Below are 6,000 nucleotides of genomic sequence, written 5' to 3'. Positions count from 1 at the left end.
CTTTCTCTCCGTAGGACATTTCCAGCCTGGGGAGAGGGGGTCATTTCTGAGAATTCCTTAAGGACAACTCCCTAAGTGTGCTGTCCCCCTCCCCAGATCCCTATGATGGTATATTATTTTTTCTCCATATTAAAAAAAAAATAGGAAAGAAAGAGAAACATTGGGGTCTGGTGATGTTTTGTGTGAAGATGAGACTGGCAAGAGAGAGGGCACCAGGGAAAAGAGGAGAAGGACAAGGTCTAAATCATGCAAATTAAGTGGGCTTTGGAATTAGCTGAAGAGTCATTCATTTTCCTCCATCCCACCATGGCCTCCTCTGGGAAGCTGGGAGGTGAAGGTGCTGAGAGGCTTTGCTCTTCCTTTTATAATGATATTTACTTTCACCTCAAGTGGCATAGATCCACATAATACCTGTGCTCAAAGACAGTCTCTGATTGCTCAGCATGGAATGAGCTTGGCACAGGGAAGACACTCCAGTCCTCTTCAGAGAACTGAAAGAGCCCAGGTGTGTGCCTGCCCCCTTGCCCCTGCTGGGCAGCACCTGTTGCAATGTGCCCATGACCCTACCTGAGGGCAAGGGTGTCTGCCCTGCCAGGTCTGTATAGCTACACGATTTCTATTGGAATTAGGTAAGAAGTAGATGCTTTGGGAGACTTGGGGGGGTTAGAGCCAGGGAAAAGAGAAAGGCCTATTGCCTCCAGCCAAGTCTAGCTGGGTCTTGAGACTGCCCTGTAAAGACTCCAGCCAGTAGTTTTCCAGCAGGGTCTACCCACGCAGCTTGGGCTGGAGGAGATGACAGGGAAGAAGGAACAGGACCTTCTTTTATGTTCTAAGTGACAACCCTCTATACAGATCAGATCTCAATGACACCTGCAGTGTTTGAGCTACAAAGAAGCCACACTCCCTGGCTGTGTAGTCACGTCCACCCATGGGCCCCCAGACGTGGGTAGGCCCAGTGTGGACCCACTGTGGTGTCTTGTGAGGACAGGGTGGGAGTAAGCCAGCCCAGTGGCTTCTTGGTGCAGGGAGAATTCTCAGAGATCCTCTGAAGCCCATTTCCCACATCCCCTGTCAGTCATCCTCCCAGCTTCCTTTAACTGCTATCTCTTCTGCTGGTCTAACTCTCTACCAGTGTCTGTTGTTGTTGTTTTGAGACAGAGTCTTGCTCTGTTGCTCTGGATAGAGTCCTCTTCAGTGAACTGAAAACGCTCTAGCATGTGCCCGCCCCATAGCCCCTGCTAGGCAGCATCTGTTGCATGGTGTGCCCATGACCCTACCTGAGGGTAAGGGTGTCTGCACTGTTGGGTCTGTATAGCTACATAATTTCTATTGAAATTAGGTGAGAAGTAGATGTTTTGGGAGCCTTGGTGGGGTTAGTGCCAAGGAAGAGAGAATTCTCCCTGCAGAATCTTGCTGTGGCGTCATCATGGTCATAGCTCACTGCAACCTCAAACTCCTGGGCTCAAGCGATCCTCTTGCCTTAGCCTCCCCAATAGCTGGGACTACAGGCATGTACCACCAGGCCTGGCTAATTTTTCTATTTTTTTAAGTAAAGATGGGATCTCACTCTTGCTCAGGCTGGTTTCAAACTCCTGAGCTCAACCAATCCTCCTGCCTTGGCCTCCCCAAGTGCTAGGACTACAGGCATGAGCTGCCTCTCCTGCCTTTTTCAGTATCTGCTTTCTTTCCTTCCTTCCTACTCTGTTCCCTGATGACTTCCTCATCTTCTTCTCTCAGGCCTTCTCCCCCCTCTACCCTTCCTCTCTCCCCTCTTCTCCTTGGCCTTCCTTTCCTTCTCATCTTCACCTTTTCTCCTTGCTCCCTTACTGTCATTCTGTAGACAGTGGTGGAGCACCAGGGGTCCCAGACCCATAGGTCAAGTGCCAGGGCACCAAGAATAATGAGGCCAGGCCCCATTTCAGGAACTTGGTCTCGTGTGGGAGATGGAAGGCAGAAAATAGTTGTAAAATTGTGTGACCTGCCATTGAGGTATGTACAGGGCCCTGTTGTCATCTGGAGGAAGGTAATACTAATACTGCCTTGAGGACTCAGGGAAACCTTCCTAGAAGAGGTGATATTTGAACCAAACATGGTAGTTCTCTAAAACTAGAAGAGCTGAATGGCTTCCCATCCAAAGGAACCTCAAGGGCAAAGATATGAAGATGCAATCCCCACTGTCTTGTTGGAAGCCTGGCCAGTGTGGCTGGAGTACAGGTGTACAGAGATGGGACAAGAACTGATGCCAACTGATTCTGTATGGCTTGTGCCTGGGTGGGGGAATTTGACTTTTCTCTTGTAGGCCATGGAGATTCTTGGAAGGTTTTCAAAATGAAAGAGGACAAGACAGTCTTCCTTCTTCTTATGCTCCCCTCATTCTTCTCCACATCAGGTTCTTCTACATCCTCCTTCCTTCTCCCCTCTGCTCACTTGCAGCTGTGCTCTGCCCCAGCCAACCTCTAGACTTGGGTCATCTATCTGCACAGATCCAGTTTAGAAGCCAACCAAATTTTTGGCCAAGGCCACAGACACTTTTCTCTCTCTCCTTCAAACAGCCTTCTCCTGCCTTTCTTGATGTCTTTGTCTTATCCTCCTTTCCTTGTTATCCCCAGTTCCTGTCAGTTGCCTTCTGCTCTGGGGTGAACAGAGGCAAAGTCTTAGGTACACAGAACAGAGTTGGAGTAGCCTCCCCTGTACCTTTCATCCTTGTAGACCAGATGCTCATTAAGAACCAGCCTCTCTTGTCTGTTGATCTTAGTCTTAAAAGGTTGAAAGATACCTTAGAGATAATATTAATACTTATGCCCACACTCTTACCAATGCCTTTGCCAATCCTGACACTGAAATCTGTGCTAACACCAATACTAAGACACTTTGTATAATGTCTTGCAGGGTAGACACATGCCATTCAATGGCAATACTCATTAAAACTCACAACCAAGTCAAAAAATGTTTGCAAAACACCTATTCTGTGCTAGATATTTTATGAGATGTTCATATACACGCTGGCTCCTTTAATGCTCATGAAAACCTCATGAAATATGCATTTATTACATTTATTTCATACTTGAGAAAACCCAGGCTCAGAAAGGTCAAGTCACTTAACCAAAATTACATAGCAAGTAGAGAAAGAGCTTGGTTTTAATCTAAGATTTGTGACTTCAAGCCCAGGGCTCTCTTTACCACGACTACAATAATGGGCATTTTCCCTATCCATATTTTACAGATGGTAGGCACTGCAGTCCTGTAAATTAAGGAACTCTAACTCTTTCATGATACAGGTAAACAAAGTGGGTCTGAGGGGCTTTCCAATACAAGTCATGAAAAGCTAATATCTAAGTAATGTCCCAGAATGCAGTCCAGCTTTTTCTTTCTCTGAACAGTTGCATGGTCTTCTATTCCTCCTCTGATCATCCTGCCCATCCTCTGATCATGCTGCCATCCCAAATCAGTGTCTAGGGACAGGCAGATCTAAGGGAGAGAGTCAAGGCCATTGGGGGCAATGCAGTGGGAAAGGGGCTTTTGGGTTCATCTGTCACTGTGACATCCTCATGTATCTATTAATCAGAATGCTCATGGCTCCCCCCAGGCAGCTCATTATTCCTTTCGATATGGTTGCCTATGGAGCTAGAGTCCAGACTCTCTCATGCTGGCGACAGAGGAGCTGGTGGAACAGCAGAGTTCATGTGCAGTCCCCGGATCCCTGAGGCACCTTGCAGCTGGGGCAGGCAGAGGGTTTGTGCTAGCTGGTTCCTTGTTCTGAGATGGCGACTTATCCATTCCTCTGTTGGTATGGCTGGGAGGGAGGGAGGGAGGTGAGCTGCCTGCATGGTGAGCTTGTTAGTAGGACTTGCTCAGAAAACTCAGCTTGTGTGAGGCTGAAGATGACCCCGTAGCTGGGAAGAATCAGAATAGATTGAGTAAAACTCCGGGTTTGGATCACCACCACTAGGACCTGGGAAGGATAGACTCAGATCCTGCCACCCAAGAGCTTACGGTTGACATAGGCTAGCAGAGAGGCTAACTATATTCATTATTCAGAACTTTGCCTATATAGTGATCAAGAACATTGTGAGATCATTTAAGAAAAACCTAATGTTTGCAGGACAATATGATACTAGAAGAGCCTGGTCAGTTTTGTGTTATGGTTAAAACACAGTTTCCTGTGTGAGACCTGGTGACTTTGGGAAAGTTCTATGACCTTTCTGACCTTCATTCTCCTTATTCCCTCTCACAAGGCTGTTGGGATGGTAAAACAAGATAAAACAAACCAAAACTTAACCCTGCTTCAGGCAGTTATGAGGCCCACAGAGTAACCAATAGCTACTATGGTGTTGGAATCAGAGGGGCCTGATCCACATCCCTGCTCTGTTCTTACTCCAGGTTTTGCCTTAGGTAAGTGATGCACTTGTCTTCTCTGTAAGATGGGATAATTTCTTCCTTCTAAGGAGATAAACTATACAAATTACCTGGAACATAGTAGAAGCTCAACAAATGGCAGCCATTATTAGACCTCAGCAGACGTAAGAGTTAGATTAACCTCCGTCTTGGCAGGAAATGAAATAACTGTTAGGTTTGAATGTCCTTCTGGAAATTAATTTCTTTTTACTTATCATGGCTATTACTTTAATGAAAATGAAATGTCTTACTTAAAGGCAAATGATTAGTTCTGCTAATAGAAAGGTAAAAAGAATCTTAATCTATGAACTTTTTATTGTCCTTTTTGACTACGATATTGGTGGGGGTTACACATTGCCAGAAATCTGAGTGTGTTCCCCAGTGAATTCTCTTTTAAACTCCTCCTAAATGGGTCTTCCATTCATATAGCTCTGAGTTAAGGGGGAATGGAATCTGTCCTGCATCACTTCCTTAAAGCATGAGTAGTGAACAACCTTTTAATCTTGCCAAAGGTATTTGCAAATTTAAAATAGGACTTTATTATGACCACTTTCACTCTCATCTCCTTTAATCCATTCTCCATACTACAGTCAACGTGATCTTTTAGAAACACAAGACTCATCATTTTTCTCCCTTGCTTGAAACTCTTTAATGATTTTCCATTGCTCTTAAAACAATGTCCAAATCCCTTATAAAGGTTTATAAGGTTCTCATTTATGATGCCTGAACAGGCCTGTAGCATCTTGCCCTCTCCTTCACCCTCAGTCCAATCCCTTCCCACCTTACTCACTACTTTTCTTTTGTGAATATCCCAGGACTCTCCCAATTTCCACCATTTCCACATATAGTTCTCTTTTACCAGAATGTTGTCCACTTAACTAACCCCTATTTATCCTTCCGATCTCAACTTTAAATGTCCTTCCTTTGGGAGGCCTTCCCCACTTTCTTACACTGCCTTTTTGCTGTTTATAAAATAAAGATGGGTCAACTAATCCCCCAGCTCTAAGAATATAAAAAATGTGTAAATACTATCTCTCTCTCTCTCTTTTTTTCTTTGAGATACTCTCAAGTGGTTGCCCTGGGTAGAGTGCTGTGGCATCATAGCTTACAGCAACATCCAAATTGGGCTCAAGTGATCTTTTTGCCTTTGTTTTTTCTATTTTTAATAGAGACAGGGGTTCTTGCATTTTGCTCAGGCTGGTCTCAAACTCATGAACTCAAGCAATCCACTTGCCTCAGCCTCCCAGAGTGCTAGGATCACAGGTAAGAGCTGCTGCACCCAGCCGCATCTCTCTCTCTTGAGAAGCTTCACAGACCATATGGTAAATTAAGAGTATGATGGTTTCAGTGCACCTCTTTCTGTATCACACTCTTTGTAATATGTCTTTGAAGCTACTACTCCCATCAAGAAATGGAGTCTATTTTTTTCTCCTCCTTATTTTGATCTTGCTTTCTTAGCTTCCTTGGCTAATAGAATGAAGCAGAAGTACTGAGGAAGTTCTGAGCCTAGACTTTAACAGACTTCACACATTCCCTTTAGTTCTCTAGGAACTCTACCAATTTGCCAAGTAAACAAGTCCAGACCAACCTTCCAGGTGAGAAACC

The sequence above is a fragment of the Otolemur garnettii genome, unplaced genomic scaffold (genome assembly GCF_000181295.1).
Source record: "Otolemur garnettii isolate 467f Iridium unplaced genomic scaffold, OtoGar3 scaffold00086, whole genome shotgun sequence".
NCBI lineage: Eukaryota > Metazoa > Chordata > Mammalia > Primates > Galagidae > Otolemur > Otolemur garnettii.
The sequence above is the reverse complement of the archived record's forward strand: the minus strand, read 5'-3'. Positions refer to the sequence as shown.